This window comes from Protopterus annectens, chromosome 7.part0, assembly GCF_019279795.1.
Source record: "Protopterus annectens isolate FY-2018-M chromosome 7.part0, PAN1.0, whole genome shotgun sequence".
In the NCBI taxonomy this organism is placed as follows: domain Eukaryota; kingdom Metazoa; phylum Chordata; order Ceratodontiformes; family Protopteridae; genus Protopterus; species Protopterus annectens.
The window spans coordinates 1,596,467,949-1,596,493,977 of NC_056739.1; positions in this window are offsets into that span (position 1 = coordinate 1,596,467,949).

Below are 26,029 nucleotides of genomic sequence, written 5' to 3' on the forward strand. Positions count from 1 at the left end.
TGGAAAATAAATGACAGCTTGTAGAAACGTTTTTAACTCAGTATATGGATTGAAGTAGATTGTGTTTTGTTTTTCTTTTTTTTTATTTCTAACCTTTTTTTGTACAATATACTATCCCTTTGGGATTTTAACTGTTCAAAGGGGATGTGTTGTACAAGGCCAATTTCAAATGTAGAGTAAAAGTTAGATGTTAAAATGCTTACTGCTAAGAACTAGAGATCTAATCTGTATAATCTTATACTGAGTGATATAGTTGACTTGATACTGCATTATGCAGAAAACCATAAATCCATCCAAACTATACTCTGTGTGAATAGAGCCCATGTAATTCATTTATTTAATTGATCCTGTTCATTTATTTCCACTGTTGCAAAAGTATTGTCCTTTTCTATTAGTGCCATGCCCAAAAAAAAGCAACATGACAAAAATGCAGATTGTATGTCTTCCTCCTAAAGCCTGTTTCTTTCTGGTTCTGTTTTCTATAACAACTAAACTTTAGTAGAACTTTTCTATCTCCACCAGTCTGCATGGCTTTCTACTTACCTAGAATTGAGTTTGCTCTTGAATGCAATTTACTTTTGAATGGCAACAAGTTTAGAAACTTGGTTACATCTCTATGGCATGTCTTCAGGGGAGTGGTTAGTGAATATCTAGTTGCCTTCTTATACATATTTCAATTTTTTCTTAAACTTCTTCCTGAAAAAATAGTTGAGTATTGCACAAGGAAAGAATAATTTTCTAAACAGTAAATCAACAATTTATTTGCATCTTGTACTTGGAAACAGGTATCCTCCAAATTCTGTAGGAAAAATAGTCTAGTATATTGTAAGGGAGAAACCCTGAGATTCAGAAATAATTCCATTGCAGGCTCTAATAGCTGTGGTCAAAAGGGACTGTTTCCTCAGTCACAGAAAGTGTTATTCAGAGGCACATTAGCTGCAATGAGGAAAGACTTCATTACTGGCTAATTTGCATGTCTCTGAATTGCTCGGTGTTACTGCTAGTGTTAATCAGCAGTTTCCTGTGGTAAACACCTCTTGCAGTCCATACATTGCATTGCATTAGCACAAGTACCCAGTCATTCTCCCACACACACATTGAAATACACCATCATACCTCTTACTTCTGGAGATTACAGAACATTTCTGATGTATCATCTTATTATTTCCTCGTTCCTTATAAATCATGGATGATTACAGTCAGTTAATAATGCTAGACATAAGGGTTTCATTCATTCAATGTTCTGAAACTATATAGTGATGCTAAGGCTGTTGTTCAAGTAACTTTTTTATGTGATTTCAAGTAATATTTCAAAAGTATCCCTGTGTATTCTATTGGTCCTCCTGTTTTTGTCCAGAAGTCTTCAGTATGGCCATTTATAGGTATGCCCTCCCCAAAAGGACATACCCCGTCTTTTACAACTGTCTCTGATTTTTCCCTGCACTGTGCTTCATAACTCATGGACTATTACAGTCGTTCAGTTATACCAGACATTAAGACTTTCATACATCTTGTAATTCAGAAAATTCATTAGACTACAACTCCTCCCTTAGTCTAGAGGACTAAATGACTGAATTATTAATTAACATGTTTAAGCACAAGGGTACAGGGTTTGAACATTTTTCCTCTTTTAACAAAACTTTTCTTTTTCATGTGACTTGAGGTAATATTTAAAATATATCCCTGGTGTCTAGTGATAGCGCAAAAGATTAAAGCTCTGGTATTGTGTGTTTTTGTGTGCTGAGGGTACAGGGTTCAAGGCATTTCCCATCTGTTCTTCTATTACCTTTCTACATGACTTAGTAATATTGAGAGAGAATGCCTGGTGTCTAGTGGTGGTAGTGCATAGAACTAAAGCTATGTAGTGTTAATTAGCTGATTTGTTTGCTGAGATTATAGGTTCAAAGCTTTTTTTCCACTATTCTTATAACTTTGTAAGTGCCTTGGGTACTAAACCACATCTCTGCTGTTAACCAACTCCATATATCTTTTGTGCTGCAAAACTGTTGTTTTGTTAACATTCTAAGAAACCTTAACGTAATATGCAGACATTATATCTAGTTTCTAGTATTCCTTTCATCCTGTCCCATACATTGTTTGTGTTGAAAAACTGTTTTATTAAGTTTCTGAGTGACTTTAGAATAATATTTAAACATTATCCCTGGTGTCTAGTGCTCTGGTGTCTAGTGCTCCCATCACCTCATACATTGTTCATACTGTGTAAATGTTGTTCTGTTAACTTTTTAAGTGATCTTAGTGTAATATTTAAACATTATACCTGGTGTCTATGGTCATACTCACCAGCCCGTATATCATTTTTGCTGCAAATCTGTTGTTCAGTTAACTTTTTAAGGGACTGAAGTTTCCTTTGTGTCTCAAGCCCCTCTCACCTAATACTGCAGGATTTGATCATTAGTCTAGGGGAGTTTAGAGGTATGACAGTACCCTCTCACACACATACATACACAGATACACACAGCCCCCCATTACTCTACTGCAGTCATTGACATGACCACCCATTCGCCCATGCACATATACACTCACATGTACACCTACTCTATCTATCCCCTACTGTGACCACCCAAGCAAACAGATAGTAACGCAAACACATACTCACCTGAAACAACTCATCTACCTCTATACACTCATACATGCACCCACACACATACACACACACCTCATGCCTACTTGTCTGCTAAACTCTCGGTACTTACCTTTTATGCAATCTCATTCATTGACAGTAATGGGTGAATGTGAACATTTGGTTGAGGTAACTAATGCAGCTAGTCAAGATAACTTGCAAAGATGGGTAATTCTCTGAATTGTTTGGTTGAGTAAATGCTTTACTATAGGCATTTTTGGGGGAGAACACATGGCTAATTAGCACAGGCCACTCCTCGCAGATTCCTCTTTAACATATAGATCAATTACAGAAACAGCCCACTGTTGTGATTTTACAGCATTTGTGGGGTCACTGTGGTGGCTTTTCCTTGAATCAGAAAGGGCTACCACCAGTGGTCACAGCCTGTGTTAGGGCTTAGTGCTAACAGTTGACTTTCTGATTCCAGTCCAAAAGGGGTATCTAAAATCATTTCTAGGTACAGCATTTGCTGTTCTTGACATATTGGATATTTTTGCCATTCTTAGCTATATTAACCAATATAGGAAAGTTGGTGGAACATTAATAAGTCATACAAAATAGTGACAGATTTACTTTACTGTCATTTAGTTGTACCTTAGTGAGAGCAAGCCAGGATTCTAGTTGAGTAAATATAACTTGCAGTAAGTTCTTGGCAGAAATGTATGATGTACTCTTGAGGAAGTGCAGAATCATCTGTGCCTTGCAGTGTTTGCAGGGTACCACAGTAAGGCGATACATCATGGACATAGATGCAGAAAAGTCAGGCACCGGAATGGAGCAATGATGAACATGTTTATGTGACATGTTTTTCCTGGAGTATTCTGATTTATTTATTTATTATTTTATTTATTTATTTCAGTTTGATGACTGGGGAAGTCCACTGGGCCAAGAAGAGCCCATTTTCAGTGGAGGCCCGGGGAGAAAAGCTCCAACAACATATTACAGAACAGAAAATTCATCATAAGTGATCAAGAAATCATTATAATTACAGTACTTACACAAGCACCTACAACATGTTGCAGACAGTTAGAAAATTCATCATAAGTAATCAAAAATGATTATAATTACATACATACAAAAGATGACATAGTGCAGCATAAAGATAAGTAGAGCAGTATAACATAAATGTTAGGGTAGGCTGATAGCATAGTACAGGAAGGGGAATAAAGCTGTCTAGAGAGGAGAAACACAGATAATGGAATGTTAATGTGGGTGGTTGAATTTACAGAAACAAGTTCATTTGATATAATGACATGAGTTCCATTTAAATAAGGTCATCCAGGGTGGAGTAGGAAAATTGTCCAGTACTGTGAGTGTGGAGTAATTGGTAAAAATGAGAGGGTATGGGGGGGCTTATGTAGGAGCATGGTGTGGACATGCTCATTTTGAGGATAGATGTCAGTGCAAGTGAGATTTAAAGTTGGAGTGATTAGAAATATTGTGAAGGGGGAGTTCCATAGTTTAGCTATGGTGCAGGATAGTAGATGTTGGCCAGGGTGATGTGAGGGTTTGTAGATTTGTAGGAGGTTTGGGTTTTCAGATCTGAGAGGGCGGTTAGGAGTGTAGGGGATAAGGGCTGTAGCGAGAGAAGAGCAGTTGAAGGGACTGAAAATGAGTTTGTGGGCATTGGTGAGCTGAAGGAATTTTAGGTAGTTGGGGAGTTCGAGCCATTGCAGGGAGAGGATGGATTGGCAGTGGTGGGTAGAGTATGTAGAATTGGTAGCGAACTTGCTTATTTTATGGTAGCAGGACTCAAGTTTGGCTTGCAGGCCAAGCTGGAGATTAGATAACAGAGGTGCACCATACAAAAGAGAGGGTAGAAGGTAGGAAGAAGCTTAGGTTTGTCTGGTGGAGGGGCTGGGGTAGCAGTTATGTCTATATAGGAGTCTTAGTTTTTGGTGTTTTTTTTTTTATGGTGGAAAGGATATGCATGTCAAATTTTAGTTTTTCATCAATGGTGATGCCGAGTAGCTTGGTACTGAATACAATTTCGAGTGGGGTGTTGGTTGGCTGAGTATGGAAAAAGAGTTTATGTCCATGGAGTTTTTTTTTTGAAGGTGTGAAGATCATCAGTTTAGTTTTAGTAGCATTTTCTATCCGGGTTTCTGTTTTAGAGAAGGCAGATTGAGTTTTTAAGAGAAGTTCAGAGGGGGAGTAAGCTGAGCAGATGATTGTTGAGTCATCTGCATACTATATGAAGGAGGATTCAGGGATGGCATGGTGGAGGTTGTTGATAAATATATTGAAGTGGAGGGGTCCGAGTACAGAACCTTGGGGTACTCTGGTGGGGGTTGCCAGGAAGGGAGAGGTTGAGGTTTTCCATTGTACAGCCTGATGACGATCAGAGAGGTAGCTGAAGAACCAGGCTATGGTGGGGGGAGGGAGGTGGAGAGAGGAGAGTTGAGGTAGGAGTAGGGGGTGCGAGATGGTATCAAAAGCTTTAGACAGTTTAAGGAACATGGTAGAGATGCATTTGCTGGAGTCCTGTGCTAGGTTAATAGTTTCAAGAAAGGAAAGGAGGACAGTCATAATACTGTGACCAGGGCGGAAGCCGTGTTGAGTGGGGGTAAGAAGGTTGTTTTGTGTTCTGTTTAATAAGTACTTGTAAAACCATTAATTCTGTTGTTATGAATATCCAACACAGCCAGCCTCTTAAATCTGGAACTGATGATGGTATCACAATCTTTGCGAATGCCTAAAAATAATTCAGCAGATGCTTTGATATTGTTTAAATTGTTCTCTGTATACCCTGTCTCTGTTAAATGGCAGTGTTAACTGTGAATTCTTTTCTGAAACTGCCAAGCCTATGTGAAAAGACAGGTTAGGTTTAGGAATCCAGTAAACCGTTGATGTATTACCCATTCTATTTGTCTTGCAAAAGTATTTAGAATAGTTATTGGTCTAAATGTGTTTCTTTCTATTGAGTTACCTCCTTTGTACAAAGGTATAGGTAAGTTTCCTTCCAAATTGTAGGTACTAGGTACTTACATGCACTTTATCAAGAAGTTCAAGGCAATAACTATAAAGCAGAAAGCAAGTTTAATAATAAAGTCAACAAATAATAGCAACAACTTTATTGTATACAAATCTCTGGTAACACAGCAAAGCATTCAGGGGGAATAAAATCAATTGTAAAACAACACAATACATATAGAAAAAGAGGAAGCAATAATTAACAATAAAAGAATTAAACAACCTAAAGCTTCCAACATACTTGATGGTTGTGACCATTAGATCCTAAAGTCCCAAATTTAAGAATACAGACACTATATTTGTAATAAAAAATGTGTCGAAATCAACACCTCCCACAAATTTGTGTTTAACCTGAAGTAAAATAGACACATTTAATAAAGAAGGGTCACTGAAATGAAGTAGTTGAAATATTCAGGCACAGGGCCTCATTTCTTAATTATTTTAAGATATTCATGCATCCTGTCCTATAGTCTTCTCTTAGACTTTCCAATATAAAAAAGGGTGCAATGACACTTCAGGGTATATACCGAAAGCATAGAAATGTTTAAACTTTGTCGCAAGTTGCACTTGATGTTGTTTAGGACCCAGAATGGCTATACTTGCAACAATGTTGTATATGCAGATAGTTCTGATGAGTCTGTTGAGGAATAATTTACTTGTTGCAGTGAAGATGAAGGTTATAATGTTTATTTTCCTTTAGAGATTTCACAGGTTGAGAAAACAAATATATTTATGCCACCTTTTAATCATGATTAAGGAAATATTTATTTTCTGAATTCAGCTTTATCAAACTGCAATGGAATGTCCTTAAGAATCTACAAAAATGGAATGATTTGTTTTTTAAAGTGGCAGACAAAGGTAGAAATTTGGTTGGTTTAAACACACACCAGTATATTACGTGTTTTGAACATTTTAATGACATATCCACTTATGAAGTATCTTGTTTTGAACACTACAGTGAAAGCATAAATATATTCAACCCACTTAATCCACCTGGACACCATACTGTTTCTATTAAGGGGTCCTTGTTACAAAATGTGAGCATTGTTATCAATCGCAATTTATATCTCTGTCTTCTTATATTAAGAATTCCAAATATAAAGAGAACTGAGGGCATTAAGCAACAGTTCATGAGTTATGAGGTACAGGGACAGGACATGCATAAGCATATTTCTCATCCTTGTAGTGCCAGAAATCTAGAGAAAGCCAACAACATTGGGGGGATAAAGACCAACAATCAGGGATAAATTTTAATTATTCCTCTTATAAACTTAAAAAACTGCTAGAATAATAGCTTTTACTTTAGTATGCATGTACTGAAGGAGTGTGGGATTTTTTGCAATGGCATTAAATCCCCTGAGATGTCTAGAGAAGGAGTGATGTGATTTCTAGATTTTACCCTAATGCCAATCTGGAAATGGAGTTATATGATCATTGATGATGTCCTCCAAAATGTCAGCTGCTTCAAAATTGCCCGATATAGATACAAGGATCTAGTCAAGGGAGGGTACATGCCTAGATCTCTTGAGGATTTAGCCAGTCTAGGTGGGAGACTTTCTCTTCAACCAGATGAATGTCCAAAAAAAGGCCTTGATGCTTGTGGTCACTATCTAAAAGGCAAAAGAAGTCAGACACAGCTCTAAAACTTCGGTTTCTCAAGAGGATTGACATGTGACTTCAGTCATTTGAGAGGCATTTGTATAAACTGCTTACCTTTTAGGATTTCTAAACATGGTGGATCCAAAACATCCCATGGAACTTTTGGGGTCAAACCACATCCTCCTACATCTAAAGCAGTAAACACAACCTGCAAGAACATTGGAGCAGGGTTGACATCCCATGGATAATTGCAGAGAGAAATGAAAGCAGGTGCAGTTTGGAATAATGGGGACCATTTGAGGCAAGTTTAGAGTGGGAAACAAAATATAATGTATTTAAGTAAGAAAAGGCAAAAGTGGATTATGAAAACAAAGTCTGTATGTTTGTACCATGTGGTTATTAGTCTTGTTGTCTGTAGAGACATGACAACTGTTTGTAGAAGTACTCTGTTCTGTGCTTACAATAATCTTATCTGCACAGAGGGAGTTGGACACTCTGCCTGCCTATGGGAATAGAACTAGAATGCACCCTGATGGATCAGTAACAATTTAAAGTAAGCTATACATGGGCAAAAACAAACAGAACATAAAGTTCATATTTTATTTTATTTAACTGGGGTTGAGCACTGATCTCCATGGACCTTTTTCAAACTTAGCCCAAGAGCACAGTCTGGTTAAGTGACTTGCTCAGGGTTACACAGTTAGGCAATGGAGGCTAAGGGAATCAAATCGAGGACCACAGCAAACAGCTTCTTAGGTCTGTACACCAACTGCCAGACCATCACAATTACATAAAATTTCCTAATTGAAGCTCCCTACCAAATTTTAGTACTGTTAACCACATGTTGACTAATACTTCATAGAGTCTTATAAAATACAAGTATGAACTCGGAAATGCTTTAAAGGCAAAAATGTGGGACATCAGCTAAAAATAAATACAATAAGAATTGTAGGGGACCTGAAAGATACCATTAACTTGCATTGCATTTACTAAGGAAAAACTCCATAATTTTGGAACAAAGAAGAATAAACAAGAGGCCAATAGATGCAATTAACTGTTGTAACAGTTAAGGTCAATAAAGGACAAGCTGTGATGTTGATAAAGGTGATACTGAAAATGAATTACAAAATGCTGGTTTTGTTTACAAACCAGCCCCAGTTGCAGAGAAGGTCAAGGAGAACAGATCGCGGTGGTTCACTCACATGTGCAGCAAGCATAAAATGGTTTTCTAAAGCAGATTTCCAGTAGCATGGAATAAGGTAAGAGAAGATGAAGCATCCAGCTAAGAGCTGGATGGATTACATGAGAGAAGTACTGCTATGGTCATGCATGACTGCCAGAGAAGATAGGAGAGGGAAACTGAATTTGGAGAGGTGAAGGCATTTGGTGCAACACCCTGATCTCCTTTAAAAATGGAAAAGGAGGAGGAGGAGGATGATAACAATGTCATTGTTTTGTTTTGTTATTTTTTTACAAATGATTTAGTTAGTTGTGGCTCATCCAAGTACACTATAACCCTAGCAATCCTTCAGAAATGGAGATCATAGTGTAAAACATTTGGGATATTTTTCCAAATGTTCCCAATGGATGTATACTGGTAGATTGACAATGGTTAAAATCACAGATGATGAAGATATGTGTGTGTGTGTGTGTGTGTGTGTGTGTGTGTGTGTGTGTGTGTGTGTGTGTGTGTGTGTGTGTGTGTGTGTGTGTGTGTGTATGAATATGTACTGGAAGTAGAATTAACTGTGACAACAGCTGACACATTCCAGACAGGTTATTTTACAGTGATCTGTGAGTATGTATTAGTATCAAAGATTACTCTGATATGAGCCTCACTGTGATTTTTTTTTTTTTTTGCATTTTGACCTTTTCTTCTGATTATGCTTATGTTTGAGCCACCATGGATGATGTGTTAACTCATTACATCCGAGTGATGTCTCCAGGTGCATCTGCAGTTACCTCCTACTGATGGCTTTTTGTGTCAAATATTGCATGTTCATATTTGCATCAATAATTCCAAAACCATGCTATGTACAAGGTTTTAAAATATTTCATTTTAAAGCTTACACAATGGCAAACTCAACTGTATTAATATGTGAACTCCGTCTAGTGCAGGTAAATAGATATTAACTGTTGTTTGTATGATATTAATGTATATATATATATAATTTTCACATTTTTCTGAATATCACAACAACCAAATGACACAGACAGAACTCCTTAGCCTTACATGAATGCTCTGAGATAGATGAATAAAATGCTGCTGACAGTATGTGTGTAATTTGAGTGGTTGCTGAGATATTGTAAGCTGTTACAAAATATTACAAACATAATAGTTACTGTGTTTACTTTGACTTATAAAATTTGGTTTAAGACCTAGAACCTGAAGAATACTACCACTATACAAATAGTTTGTGCTGAAGAGTTTGCCATTTATACTTCTTTCATAACCCCTATGGTTCCAAACATATGAACATTTGTTTGAAATGTGAGGACACAATCTGATTCTATCCAAAAGCTTAGGCTCCACCCATTGGAAGTTACAGTGCAAACTTCCTGAGCTCCATTGGAGTGAATGAGTTAATAAAACCACAGCACTGAAAATGATGTTCCATCTCCGATTTCATGAAATAATGAAAAAAATCATATCTTCATTTGATGCCATCTCATTTACTGCGCCCTATGATAAAAATGTTAAGTCTCACAGTCTTCTCTGCTCTGTACTTCTTATAGGTACATAGGTAGTTGCTAGGTTATTGACCCAAGAGCCATTTTAAGTCTAGCAAAGCTTACCCTGAATTTACCAAAATCTTGCTGAAATGTGTCAATACCCAAAGAATTTTACAGTCACAATATAGGCTTGTATATATCAAGTATTCATCGGCTGAATTTGTAGTAGATGGCTTCGCCTTATTTTTGAAAGGTACTCTGAAATCCTTTCTTTCAATTTCCTATAACACTTTCCAACATAGAAACTACTACAGGTATTACAGACAACTTGATATACTATATTTTCAGTTTTGCATATCACAAAACTTGCAAACTCAAAAATTATTTTACTAACAGGATGTTGATATACAGGATTTGTAAACGTATGCTTACAAAAAGAACAATCATGACATGGAATGGTACATTTCCCTATATTAAAAAATAAGCAATTGAATCTGTAGATAATATAGTTTTGTTATATTTGTAAAATTCCATGCTGCTCTGATTTTAATTAAATTGTATTATATTTGTATTAAGATGTAAACACACTGACAAAATCTTATGATTTATCAGTTCTAGTGCTTTAAGCATTTGAGAGAACAAACTTCAAATTTTGAAACTGATTGGCTTTTAGAGTTGCATGGAGTGTATAAAAGTGTATAGTGTACTTGTGCTTTTATGATGCATTGAAAAAGAGGAAATGTCCCAAAAGCTCTGGTTGTTTATTTGTATTAAATTTAAATCCCTTTTTTAAAAAAACTGGCTTTTGATATCTATTTTTTGTTTTGTTTTATTGTTGCATGTTCTTCCATTGATTTCATTAACTTGGCCCTAACCTGTTGGAATTTGTTATGAGATCAAAGGATGCCCTGCAGGCTAGTCATAGATTACTGCACAGCAGTCTATAGGAGACAGAGTACAGGAATAGAGCTATGAGATGGTGTGCATAGGACTTGTTTACTCCCTGTATTCTTTTTGTGAAGAACCTATATGGTCTCTCAAGCTGTTTCAAGTGCCTGATTATATACATGCTGAAAGGTGTGTTGTACTTAATGATTGATCTGATGAGATGATTACAATCAAAAAATGACCTTCTTGGACTTGGATGCCATGCCCTTACTTGTAAGCTGTGCAATGTATAATGATTTTTCTGACCGCAGTAGACATGTGGTCAGGTTATTATCAAAATGCATTTCCATACCTCTGACCACTGGATCTACATTTAGGGGTGTATTATCAAGGTGGTAATTTCCATGGGTAGCCATCTTTCCAAAGGGTGCTATTATGCATTTTTTTCACACTGGGCCAGATTCAATAAAGCCTACACTAAGTGTACACGAAATGTGTTCAAGAACATTCTTATCATATTTTTGTGCTTTCTAGTCACTCAGAAAGATTAAGTTTACATGTAGTATACACTTTGTGATAACCTACACGAATCCCTGACAATATTTAAAGCTGCAAGAATATCAGTAGGAAAACTAAAATTAGGAGGAAGAAGATGTGAGTTATGTCTGTGTTGTCTGTTCACTCACAACAGTGTACACTTAGTGTAGTCTTTACTGAATCCCAGAAACTGAGTTTTCATTTATAGCTCTGGCACTAGTTGTTTGTCTGCATCAGGCCCTCTTGAAGGGTATCTGTGTCTTTAGGGAATTGACTGACCAAGCCTAGTTTGCAGTCAGCTGCAAACCTGGTCAGTCTGAGACTCTTGATGTTTGCCTTATCATACATGCTTGCTTCTTATATTGTTATCAGCACTACCTACTACAAATTGTTGGTTCATCTGGTATGCTTACTATAAGTTATTTTTTTACATATTATCACAATTGGGTGTTTTATCCGCGGTGGTGGTGCTGCGGTAGCATTGTTGCCTCACAGTAAGACGCTGTCCAGTTCGATTCTCAGCTAAAGCGTCTTCTGCGTGGAGACATGCGTGAATGGGCGTACCTTCGTTGAAGGTTGTGCTTCAGGGCTGGCAACTCGGCACGTAAAAATCAACTGCCAATCATTAGCGGACTGGAGTTCCGCTGTGGCGACCCCTAACCGGGAAAAGCCGAAAGACACAACATCACAATTGGGTGCTTTGCCATAGTAATATGCACATTGTTAATCACTGTATGCATGGGAATTGCTGTAACGTTGGTTAGTCCTTAAGCTGTATTCTATTTATTTGACCCAGAGAACTTGCTAAGATGACATTTGTACTCTAAGTATATAGTTTGCAACAAGCCTATAGGCATTGAATCTCACCACTAAGAAGCTGAAGCAATTCTTCTGAGTAGTAGCATGAGTCTGCTATATTTTCCTCATTAAAATATCATGGCCAGGATTCAGAAAGGGCTGCCATGAGATGTAAGCCCTAACACAAGCAGCCATCCACTCTTGCACACCATTTCTTATTCAGAGACAGGTCCACAGTAAGGATTTTACACCATCATTAGAATCACTGCAGTTGACATCTCCATGGCCGTGCTTAATGCTAACGAGTTATTCCTGAAGAGTGGCTTATGTCAGTGGAGGGGATCTACACAGCCAAATGATTCAGAAAATTTCTCAGCTGCATAAATTAGCACAGCTGGATGCAACAATGATTTATTTTATTTTACTTTTTATTTTACATTTGTTTGCTGGGATAGTCCGACTGGACACATGTCCATTTACAGCAGAGGCTGGGGAGAAAAGCTCCATCAAGTTATAATAAAGTCAGCATGATACAAAATGTTACATATTGCAAAAGAAGCATACAGAGATATTAAAATGGAAAGCAGCACATTACTAATAAATTACACAATCAGCGCAGCATACTGAGGTATTATCTTGACACAACAGGTCTAAAAGAGAGCATAGAGAAACAACATATTACAATTATATGTTACACATTACAGAGCAAGATACTGAGGTATTATACTGAAACAAGTCTTGAAAGAGGGCGTAGAGAAACAACTTATTACAATTATAGATTTGCAGTAGATTCCTGATGTCTGCAGCAGATAGTTAGAAATGTAACCAGCTGTTTATTTGTTTATAAAATGAAATGTGGGTTGTTATGTGATGCATGGCCATAACCATTTATTCATTAGGTGCACTTTGAGAGAATTTTTGAATATGGTGATTGAAGGAGCAGAGGTTAAAGAAGTGGGGAGGTTGTTCCAGTTTCTGGCTATGTTATGGGAGAACAGGGGCTTTCCTGCAGAGTTATTGGCTTTAGAGATACAAAGGAGTGTTTTTTCTGAAGAGCGTAGGGGGACAATTTGATATGTAGTTGGTTAGTAGTTGGTTAAGAGATGGGGTTTAGTCAGGGTAGTTCAAAATCTTGTAGGCAAGTATTAATTGGTGGTAGTTCAATATCTGTGGAAGTTCTAGCCATTTAAGTTGATGTAGTGCCTGACAGTGGTGTGTCTTACAGGTGGAGTTATTAGCAAATCTGGTGATTTTATTGTAGCAAGACTGAAGTAGTTCAAGGTCATGTTTTCTTGTCAGGGTAAGGATTGGTGCGGCATGCATAAGGGTGGATAGCAGGTGAGTTTGGGCAAGCATAATTAGTGCCTGATCAGATATAAATGTTTTGTGTCTATATAGTGTGCCCATTTTTTTGTGGACCTTTTTGATTGTTTGTGAGATGTGGACATCAAACAGTAGTTTGTTGTCAATTTCTACACCAAGGAGTTTAGTATGGTCAGTTGGGGAGATGTTAGTCCCATTCTTGGATGTGATTATGAAAGGATGATGGTTACATTTAGTTTTGTTGGGAGCGAATATGAGTAATTTGGTCTTGTTGGGATTTAGAATGAGCTGGATCTGGGTGATACAGTTTTACACTGAAGTGAAGGATTCCTGAGTGAGTTTTTGAAGGGTAATGAGGGATGGTGTGGAGCAGATGAGAGTTGAGTCATCTGCATATTGAATGAGTGAAACATGTTGGGTGGTGGTATGTAGGCTGTTAGTAAATCTTGAGAAGAGTAGGGGGCCTAATATTGAACCCTGGGGCACTCCTATTGTGGTTGGGAGTAGGGGAGATAGTGTGTTTTGCCATTGGACAGATTGCTGTCTATCTGACAAGTAGCATTTAAACCATGCTATAGTTGAAGGGGCAAAGGATATGGAGGTCATGGATTTTAGTAGCATGGTGTGTGACACCATGTCAAATGCCTTGGATAGGTCTAGAAAAATTGCTGATACAAATTTGTTATTGTTTCTGTGTAGGTTAACTGTATTTGTGAAGGACATAAGGGCAGTTGTAGTACTATGGTGCTGTCTGAAACCATGTTGTGTGGGTGAGAGGAGGTGGTTAGAGTTTAGAAATCTCATAACGTGGGAGTGAATACACCTCTCTAGTATTTTGAATAAGGGGGGTAGGATGGCTCTGGGGCGGTAGTTACAGAATTCATAGGAGTTTCCTCCTTTATGAAGAGGGATTATGAATGATACTTTCCATAGCTTTGGGATGTAGGCCTCTTGTATTGAGCAGTTTATAAGGATGGATACTGGATATGATAGAGAATCAGCTGCAGTTTTTAGATAGTTGGTAAGTTGTCTGCAGCAAGGGTGGTAGGTTTGAGTTTTTGTAGGAGTTTTTAATTGTGGTGGCAAGGACAGGTCAGAGGGTTAAAGAGGGGATGTTCTTTAGCGGTTGGGTAGGGGTATTTGAAAGGTGGGTTTGGGAGATTTGAGAGGAAAGTGATGGAATGGATTCTGTGAAGTGGTGGTTAAATTGGGAGGCAATGTTTGTGGTGTCATTGTTGGTGGTGGGAGTTGTAGTCGATGTTTTGCCTGGGTTAAGTAAGGAGTTGATAGCATGCCAGAACTTTTGTGGGTTGTTAGTGTGTTTGTTTTGGCTATTGAGGAAGTAATTTTGTTTATCAAGTTTGGTTTGTCTTTTTGCCTGATTCCTTAGTTTCTGGTAGTTTTGTTTGGATAGGTTTGTGTTATCTCTTTTCCAGGCTTTCCATGATCTATCTCTGGCTTTAAGTAGGGCTCTTGTGTCCCTGCTTAGCCATGGGGCATAGTTTGCCTTGACTCTAATCCTTCTAAGGGGTGCAATAGAGTTGAGGATGTTAGTGAAGGTGCTATTGAAGTAGTCTATGGCTTGGTCTAGTTGTAATGTTAGTAGTGGGTTCCAATTACATTGTTTTTGGATATAGTTAAGATCTTGTGTATTTAGTTTCCTGTCATCTCTGACTTGTCTATAGGTGATAGGGTTGGAAAGGTTGGAGCATTTACGGAGAAGGAATGTGGGAAGATGATCACTCAGGGTGTCTGGTAGACATCCCATGTGATAGCTGTGTTTTGGGTAATTTACTAGTGTCCAGTCTAAAATTGGCTGTTTGTGGGATTTCTTGTCCACTCTAGTGGGATCATGAATGAGCTGGGCAAAGCCATAGAGACTGATATGGTTAGTGGGATTGTTGGAGTTACAGGCTAACCAGTCTGTGTTTAGGTCACCTAAGAGAATGGTTTAGTTTGGTAGTTTGCTAGAGGTCCATTGTAAAATTTCTTCAATGGTGGGGGAATTATTGCCTGGGGGATGTAACAACAGATAATGTTGATTGTTTTAGTTTTGTTTATAATTAGTATAAGTATAATTATAACTAATAATTAATTATAATTAATTAATTATAATTAATAAATAATTAACATGGCTAAAACGCTGTATTTGCTCATTATTGTCAATGGGAGAGACCATGTTGCAAATAAGCTCAGGGAAGATCAGCGGAGATGTAGTTTGGGGGTAGTGGAGGTTATGAATATGTGTGTGTGTGTGTGTGTGTGTGTGTGTGTGTGTGTGTGTGTGTGTGTGTGTGTGTGTGTGTGCATGCGTGTGCATGCGTGTGTGTGTGTGTGTGTGTGTGTGTGTGTGTGTGTGTGTGTGTGTGTGTGTGCGTGTGTGTGTGTGTGTGTGTGTGTGTGTGTGTGTGTGTGTGTGTGTGTGTGTGTGTGTGTGTGTGTGTGTAACTGTCTGGGTGGTCATAGTAGGGGTTTAGGTAGGGCATCAGTACTGTAAGTAAGTGTGTGCATGCATGCATTTGTGAGTGTGTATGGGTGAATCAAAGACTGTGTGTGTGAGTGCATTCGAATGATGGGGGGGGTATGTGTCATGTTGGCTGAATGTCTGTATAGGTGTGTGAATGCCTGTAAGAGTGTACATCTGTGTAGGAATGTCTGCATGTGTGTGGGGGAAATTACTGATGGGGAGTTCCTGTGATAATGGGATGCATGGGCCTCGAGTGGTAGTTACTCTAGAAAAGTGCTATTTAGCACTACTGGTAATTACACACAATTGTGAGACATTCACAGTAGCCAACAATGAGGTCATCCACATTGCAGCTAAACATGTTTCTGAACCGCATTTTACATGACAGTGTAAATGCTCCTTGTGACGATAGCAGTTTACTGTAGCATGAGGGATTCTTTCTGAATCCCAGGACATTACTAAAAACTTTAAGAATAAATTTATGGTTACCTATCCAATCATCTAAGATGGGTTTGAAGATAGGCAATGATGTGCTGTGTTTCATTTTTAATGGGGTTCTATTGCAAACACAGTGGATGTGCTACGCCAGGAACTGGTCACACTGGCAGGTATTGTTAAATCTATGCTCAAGTTTAAGGTCTTTAGAATGGGTATTTTTAGATGCAATGAGACTAAAATGGTTAGGGTCTCTCACTATATGATAAGTTAAACAGAGGTCAGTCTTCAGCAGTCTATACTATAAAGACTGGAGGGAATGAGCGTTTATAACCTATCAGCATAGACAAGTCAGAAATTGTTTGAGTTAAGAAGTTATTTATCTAGTTATTTTTTACATTTGGTAATCAGGTACATGCACTAGTGTAAGGACTTTTTCAAGGCATTGCCCAGGCCAATATGGCTGAACAGTTACAAAAATTGCTAAAATTATAGCAATACTACTACGATAGAACAGCAGTGTTGTCACATAAAGTTGAGCATAACAGTAGATAAGTTTTAAAATATCTGTTAACAGTAACATATCAATGTATCCTGTATAAGCATTAGTGTTAACACTGTAGCCCTTTAAGTTGATTAAGGTGCTTAGGTATGTACATTATAAAGGGGGCATTGCATTCCAAAATAGGTCTGATCATCAAGGAAGAATACAGTTGAATCAAGACTTCCCTGGATCTGGATGATCTAGCCCAACAGATAAGATGTAAAGACAGAAGGACTTTCTCAACATGACATAATTCACAGTGAGGGTTCAGTCAGTGAGCCAATTTGTTATCCAGTGGACAACATAGGGGCTGGGAGTGTACCTGTCTTATCTCCTTTGGAATAGTGTCAGAATCCTTAACTAGGCCAAGGTAAATGATATGAATGAACAGAGCCTTATGCCGAGCTTCAGTTACCCTTGTCAAATAAATTGAGCAGGCTGAGTAGACAAGACCTGTTTCTCTTATAACTGTAAATTGGATGGGAATAAGGGTTTGAAGAAAGACTGCATCATTTCAGAGGTTATGCATTCCATAACCCTGTAGGCAATACAAGTAATAATAATAAGTCCATAATTACCAGGATTAGTTGTAGGGCCTCCCTTGTGGAGTAGCACAAATATGTCTGTTTTCCACACTTCTTGGCATAACTTGTAGAGATATTTGAGTTGAACAGGATTAGGAGACACTCAATCAAGTGGTGATTAACACTTACTGTCAAACACAATAGAATGTTATTGGGTCCCATGATGCTGTAGTATGTTTGAATTTTTAGGGGGCTGCTAGAACCGTATCAAAGATAATTTTGGTGGTGGGGAAGTGGTATGGGACAAAATGGAGAGGAAATTTTGCAGGGAGTGGATTGAAGTTACAGTTGAATTTGTGTGCAAAGATGTTAACAGTGGTTGTGGAGTCAAAATTGAGACATTCCAGTCGAAATACATTCAGTGCATAGCCTTGCATTACTTCTTTGCTTCGTAATGCAGCTGAAGAAGGCCTTGTGGGTATCCTTAGTACTGGAGTCAACTCTTTATTCATAACTGCTGTTACTGTCTGATGGTACTTTTAGGGGTTTTGTTTACTATTTTTGGAATTCCTTTATAATGGGAGGTGATAACTTCTTGTACAATTTTTGGAATTCTTTTATAATGGGAAGTTGTAATTTCTTGTGCACAGCTAACAACCTCTTCTTTTTATAGTAAAATGTGTTAGTGTGGGAATGTAGACAACTTCTTCCTGCTGCAAATTTTATTGATGCAGTTATTCTACCATATAGCTCTACTTTGGAATTTAGCATTATTTTATGGCAGATGGGGATGGCCTGTTTGCTATATCGATCCATAATGGAGTAGAATTCTATGTACAGCATCAGGCAGTGGATGGTCTGGAGGAATGAATGATTTATGTTTAATAAGAATGCCAATGAATATTAATTAGCTACTTTTGGTGTAAAGGTGTGTTTTAAGGTTGAAAATTGCTGCTAGATAATCTGCTCAGACTTAATCTAGGAAATAGTGGCATTCAGGGTGGTCTAAAATGGGGTGCAGTTGATAAGGACAAGACTGAGAAGGGTAACACCCCTTATAGGTAGAGAGACAGTTTGATAAAGAGATATTGTATTAAGAAAATTGAGAAATCACATCACTGATCATATTTTTCTAGTTGTATAGCTTTCCAGATGATTAAGAAGTAGTTGAATTATCCCAACATAATTGTATTGAGTTTGACAGAGAGTTTTTCAAAATGACTTTGATAATGTTTGTGTTCCAAGGGGGACTTAAAAGAGGACTTGGCATTAATGAGGTCACTGGATTTACTGACAGTCAAATGGACTTTAGTAAGTTTTAAGTTAGTAGTCTGTGTGACATTTTGTGTAAGACAATGGCATGTCTAATAAATATGGCTATGACTCCACAGCTCCTCCACGGATCTGAACTTTATGGTAGGCACTCTACCTACACATTCAGGGACTGTTAATGCTGTTATGGAACCAAGATTTGGGAACTAGACAAATATGGATGCAGATGTGTGTAAGGAAGGCTTGAAGCTCAGATATCTTGCTATGTAACATTCCATCATTGAGTAGAATTAGATTTACTAAGTGAGTATATACAGGAGCTGAACTTTGTATATAAAAGACACTATGGGGGCAGCAAAGTTTTTCATCAGTATGTGAAAACCATAAGCAGAGAGGTATTTTCCATCCCTAGAAAAGCAGGAGGGCCTCTTGACCTTCTTGTCCCAGATAGATGCACATCGGATCTCCCTGAAATGACACCAGTTTACTAGCCATTTGATGTATCCAGGTGTTTAATATTTAAATTTAGACATTGCTTTCCATGTAAGAAGCATCTTGATCAATACCCAGTGATTTACTGTCCCTAAAGACATTCACAGAGAGCTCATTGGTGTTGCTTTGTATCTCCCACAGAGCAGAGACTTCATCTCCATGTGGGCAACCACCAGGTTGTGATCATATTTAGGGCAGTAACATCCCTAATTCTAGCAACAGAGAGAAACCTCAGTGGAACATTCTCCATCCATTTTAATGAGTATGTCTGATGACACAATTACCAATACTTCACTGATATATTGCTGCTATGGAACCTTTTTCTGTACATCTCTGCTGAAAATGGGCTATGCCAGGTCACAAGAGCAACCCAGTTATCAAAAATAAGTAAGAAAGTGAATCAATAAAACAAATTTACTACTGGGGCTGAGTAACCCCCATACAATCCCTATAGAGGGCACAGTCCTCTATGCAACACTAACGTTTATATCGAACTCTCAGACCATCACCTTTAACATGAAAGCACATATTTACTGTTTCTACAGCTTCACACAGTAGATTGTTTTCTGACATAGTTGTTCTTTTTAGTCAGAGTGGCACTTCAGGGCTAATTTTGACCACTTACAGCTCAGGAAACTTGTATAACTACCATCACACAGTAAAGAAAGACTGGGCACAAAAACAAAACAAAACAAAAAAACAAGTGACAAAGTAGCTTAAAGACTGAACCTGGTGTTAATGTGACACTGGTAAAGTTGCATTGCAAAGACCACAAACATAAACCATTATGTTGCATTCACATTTTTAAATCAGCACAATAATGGATGGAGCAGTGTGTGCTATGAGACCACAGTATTTTGCTTTATGCAATAGTCAGCTAACACCTTTTTACCATTGTTATATAAAATGGAGCTTAACAATTAACATGCCATGGAGTGTAGTCCTAATTTCTAACTGGGAACATATGACTGAATGCATACTAGTAAGGACATTTATGATCTCTTTGACACAAGCAATAGCTATCTATACATTACAGTCAACAGCTAACGGATGTCCTTGCTATGAAACTGCACATCCATTAATTATTAAGCATTACAAGAATAATTTTGAACCAATATCATTGCTCATAACTGAGTTAAGTTGCTAGCACTAACAATTTTAATTCCTAGCACAGTGCAAATATTGCATGTACCTATATGGAAAATAGATACAGTGCTCCGAAATTCAAATAATTGGGTTAAATAATATTTTAATCTCTGAAATGCAAATAATTGGGTTAAATAATATTTTAAAAGTGGATGTTTGTTGGATTAGGTTTACTTTTCTTTATTATTCAATAACTACTTTAATTATAATTTTAGATACAACAGATTGCTTTAGTTTATTACCACATTTTACATTAGCTTCAGCAATAACATGGTGATAAATATTGTCTAGTCAAATTTTAGTCTACCTCACAACTGTGTTAAATGCCAAACTTCAAGAAAGCACCAGTCTTACAAGTAATAATGGCTTCCATAAAAACAGAACTTAGCAAGTCATCACTTTGAATGATTTTAAAGTATTTATTTTATTTTCCAATTTTTCCATAGAAGGTGAAAGGAGGTTCTGTCTGCACACACACATTTAGCAATTTATTTAGAAGGCATTTTCTCTGTTGTCTGTAGTTATTTGTCTAGATGATAGTTTCTGTTTATTTCAGATTGCTTTCAGTCTTTAAGTGAGCTGACTGGCTACTTAGCAGACCAAAGTATGGCCCTAAAAGGCACTAAAGGGCATGAGTTTTGTGTTGCTCTTCAAAATGGTGGGGAAGAAAGACTAAAGAATTGACAATCTTCATTTTAATACATGCAGATTTGGAGATGTAATTAAATAAAGCATGTTTATTACAGAAAGGCTTATAATAGGGAACAGTAGTCAGACTGTCATATTACTTTTTCTTTAATGGATCATTTTCATAAGACTAATATTTAAGATGTGAAAGCAGATGTTCTGTTATTTTCAGCAGTACTTCGGTATAACTCGGGTAAGTACTTAAGAAACTAGGAGATCAGTGAGTTGAGACAATGCTTAGTAAAGTAAATAAAAAAGTTACTAAAAGCAACAAAAATAGTACTAAATGACATTAAAAGGGGATTTAGATGGACAATGTATACATGATCCTGTGATATACTGCAATTATGCTTTACTATATGAAACGTAAATACTAGCACATCTTTTTTATCCTTGTTAGTACATTTGTAAATAATATAGGATGTGATATACAAGCCACAATATTTCTTCATAGCTGAAACAAAAATACTGCTTAGAATTTTTTCATTTGCAGTCCATAAATGTAATTTATAGTGTCCATTTATGTAGCTGCAGTTCATTCCTCTTTATGTGCAATATTCAAATTGTGTGGTGTAAAGTCCAAAGTTTTCTATATCATTTCCCATATCCCTGTGCTACTTGGTATGCCATAAGCTTTGACCCTAAATAAAGGGTCAGAACTTGATCTTTGACCCATGTGACACCTGACTCAGTTGAGGGAGAAGGTCATGAACAGTGACTTTGATGAATGGATCCCTAGCAAAAATGTAACGAACTTAACCCCCATGCATGTAACCAAAGGGAAAATCATATGCAGTCTTTTCTAAGCACTTCTGCATTGCTACAGCTAGTACTGACCAACATTGTTATGATGTTGCTGTTACAGGATATCTGTTTTATGTCTTATACAACAGTCCTATCTCATTTACCATTTACCTTGTCTTTTCCTATGAACATTACTTAGTTTCTCATTTTATTAAAAAAAATTGAGTTACATTGCTAGTTACAAAATGTACAACAAAGACACCAGGAAGTAGCTTTTAAACAGAATGTAAAACAGGTGGTTCTACTCATGGATATTGTATGCTTAGCAAAAAAATAAATAAATAAAAATAAAAAGCAGCAGTGTACTGTTTTACTCTATGGGAAAGATGCAATATAAAAGGAAATAAGAATAAAATACAGGGTCACATTTACAACACAAACAGACTGATCCTACATTAGTAATCCTTGCATATATACCAGTTATAAAGCTAAATAAAATTAGGTGGTTTAGTATCCCCTAGTGCTTACAGTTTCACATACCCATGTAAAAACCGTCACCATAACAACACCTTCTTTGTGTTAAATTGCAAACCATGTTGTACATACAGATATGGAAAATCTGACTTTATATATTACAAATCTCTCTCCATCATAATGATAAAAGTGTCAGTATTTTAGAAGCAACACTATATGACAAGCTTGATTTTCACGAGATATTTATTTAACTTTGTTTTAAAAAAACACCTTGGTTTATATGTTGCCATTTTTCTGTTTAGAAAAAGAGTCAACAAAGCATTCTGTTTCTTTACTGCATGTATTACTGGCCAAAATTCCCTAAGATCAGCTGCCATTCGTTATGAACTAATCAAGCCATATGTTAAAAAATACCTCATACCACCCCATAGAACTTAAAATTACTTGGAATTCAACCCACCAAATAAAATTAAATATAAGTGTTTTTTGGAGGGGGTTAGCTCCCCGCATTCCCTGAATTGTTATATACCAACTCTATGGTTCCAGAAGTACAAAAAAGAAGAAATACTCCCAAACCCAGAAATCAGTGCTGCCACAGTCCTAGAAACTGCACTAGCAGCAATCTAAAAAAACAATCATCACTGTGCTGAAGATTGAGCTGTTGAGTTTGGTGAGTGGAGTCCTCACACACTCAACTATTAGGTTTTTGAACATATAAAATGCTCAGAGTTGGAATCAGTGGCATTAGTGGCAAATGCTTTCTAACAATCCTCTAATTTCATTATTAAATGTGCAATGGATGTACTGATGAAGTCCTGTGTATTGAATAGAGGATGAAAGCACTTAGATGGATTTTTAAATAAATGTGATCAGGTGTTTTTGATTACAGAGTTTCTCTCTCTATTTCGTCATTATTTTTTTCCTGGTGGACAATATTCCTAACATTCATGGTATCATATTGCAACATTAGTTGTTGGTTGAGTCGCTGTACAATTGTATGGTTTTTCGTGGTTGATAAATGCCAAAAAAGAGCAGTCCCAGGACCAATCCCTGAGGGATTCCACTTCTGACTGGTCTCTTTGTAGAGGTGGACTCCCCAATTCTAACTTCCTGAGTCCTGTCTGTGAGTCATCTGACTATTCACTGGGTGACATGAGTTTATACTTTACCTTCTGAGTTTGTCAACAATGCCTGAGTGGGGCATTGTGCCAGATGGCGTGGCCAGGTTAATGTAGGCAGTGTGAACCATTCTGCCCTCATCCATTACTTTAGTGACCTTCTCAAAGAAGTCCACCAGGTTAAGTAGGCATGACCTATTCTTGATGAAACCAAATTGGGTTAGGTCCAGTGTCTGGAAGTAATTCTGTACTCTTCTTGAAGGCATATTCACAGACCTTTTTTTTAGTTTCTCCGAAGGTATGTTCAAATTTTTTCATCTGCTCCAGTTTCAGTGACTCAGACAGTAGCATGCATATCTTTGGTGTTGAAATATCAGAAGGCTGTGGGTTCTGTTCCCACTCCAGTTGATTGTGTCAATTATCAAATTGCTGACACTGCAGTGTAGCATTATATAGTGCTGCACTCCTGAGCGTGCCATCCTTTGGATGAGACATTAAACCAAGGTCCTGTCTGCTTGAGTTGGTGGTAGCGAAGATGGGTAAAAGGTCCTAGGGCACTTTGTCAAATTTCCCACAGTAGTAATACAACCTCCAGACTCCCATGAAAAGAGGTCACTAGGCTAGTGGGATGAACTATGTCAAAAAAAGATAGATAGATAGATAGATAGATAGATAGATAGATAGATAGATAGATAGATAAATAGATGGATAGATAGATAGATAAGTTTCTATTTATACCCTTACTGCAATGATTTATCAAGTGAGGGCAGTAGTGTTGAGAGGTTAGTCAGGGACTTGTGATAATAGTTCACTAGTCCAAAATGTTACTTCATTAGTATCATACTCTGGGAATTGTTGTACAAAGTCCAGCTGCCATTTTATCTTATGACTGACCTAGTCCATTCCTGTCCATCACATGGCCACAGCAGTAGATTTCATCTTTGAAAAATGTTCACGTATCTATTATGCTCTAAGAGTGCACCATGTTTACTTGTCTGGGACTCCTGTATTTTATGCTGACATTTTTTACTATTTTTTCCTGTAACAAAAAAATCATTATTTATAGCAGTCTGTACTGGGAATTCCTTGTAGTACCTGACCCATTGCTACTGACAAGTAGTAGACACAGACACTAGTCAGAAAATCATCTAGTTACACTCAGACGTTTGCTTACATAAGTTAATTGTGAGAGAAGTTTTGGCAGCTTTTTTTCAATTCTTTTCAGAGAGATACTGTACAGTAATCAGTACTGTACTAGTGGTGACCTTAATATCTACTCATATGTGAACATATTTGTATTTATTTATATTAAGTACTTGCTCACAGATGTATTCCACTTAATCCATTTTTACATTTGACAACACTTTGCCATTTTCCAGTTTTAGCAATTCTGTCTCTGACTTGTGTTTAGATACAGTCCAGGTCTAGGGAACTCTTAGACTATCATTTCGTATAAGAGGGTATGCTTCAGTTATAGAGGAATCAGTCTCTTCTGTTGACTGGTAAAGCCTTTGTTAGGATAGTGGAAAGAATCCAATAGTTGAGTATCTTATTTTAGAAGAGCAATGTGAATTCTCTTGTGGCCATGGATCTTAGACGTTTAATTTGTACAGAAGCAGGATTCCACCACCAATTCTGCAACCTGGACATGCAACTAAAATGGAAGTATGTCTGGGGAAATGATGAATAAGGTTGGGGCAGTCGTCTTTTACCTAAGATTCTGTAAAGGAAAACGTCTCATGGTTAAGTAGGTAAAGAAAGGTGTCAAGTTATTTTTTATACTGTCTGCATTCAGAACAGTCAGCTTTATGTAGCTTTTACAAACATCACTGGAGGGAAGGTGAGGATTACTGATAGCAGGACCTGGGTTCAATATTACTCCTTACAAGTAATGAAAATATGAATTTAGTAATCTTAAATAAACATCTAGAGTATTTCTGACCATACTTTTATGGTTTACAGTTGTTACATAGTGATAATTTTAAAACCAGAAGTATTGATTTAAAGGAGAAGAGATGGGTTTGTTTATTTTTCAGAAATGAGGAGGGAGGAAAAATGTTAAGTGGAGAGATGGTAATGGAGGAGAATTTGATTTTGTTTGATATAATGTGGTATATATGAGGCAGAGGGATAAGTAAGTTGTGGTTTGTAAAATGAATAAAACATAATAGGAAAATAAGACTAGTAAATAATAATATATTTTATTGTGGCAACTGTACTATACTTTAGAAAACAATGATAGATATGAAATGTGAAAAAACAGGTAAAATGCATAATAAAAGATTTAAAAAGGTGTGGGGGTACTCTATCTGCTACAACATGCAGTGAAATGACAGTATGATGCCTTTACTGGGATAACTGATGATTACATGGGATACTCCCATGGTGACTCTGTGGTGAACTGAAGTAATTCTTAAGACAAATAATCTCTTATAACTAACACCTGACTGCATACACAACAGCCATATAAAAGCAGTGGTCCCCAGATTAATGGGATGTCTAGAGTAACACTGGTAGAGTGGCTTGTAACTGCAGCACAGTGGGACTGACTGTAGGCAAGTGCTTCCTAGCAGGAATAAACAACAGTGGCCTGTACAAGCAGGGAAGGTAGCTAGACAGACATGCATAGACTGAGGAAAACCTATAGCTTGAGTACAGTTTAGTTGACTGAAGGAATGCTTCCCAGCAGGATTA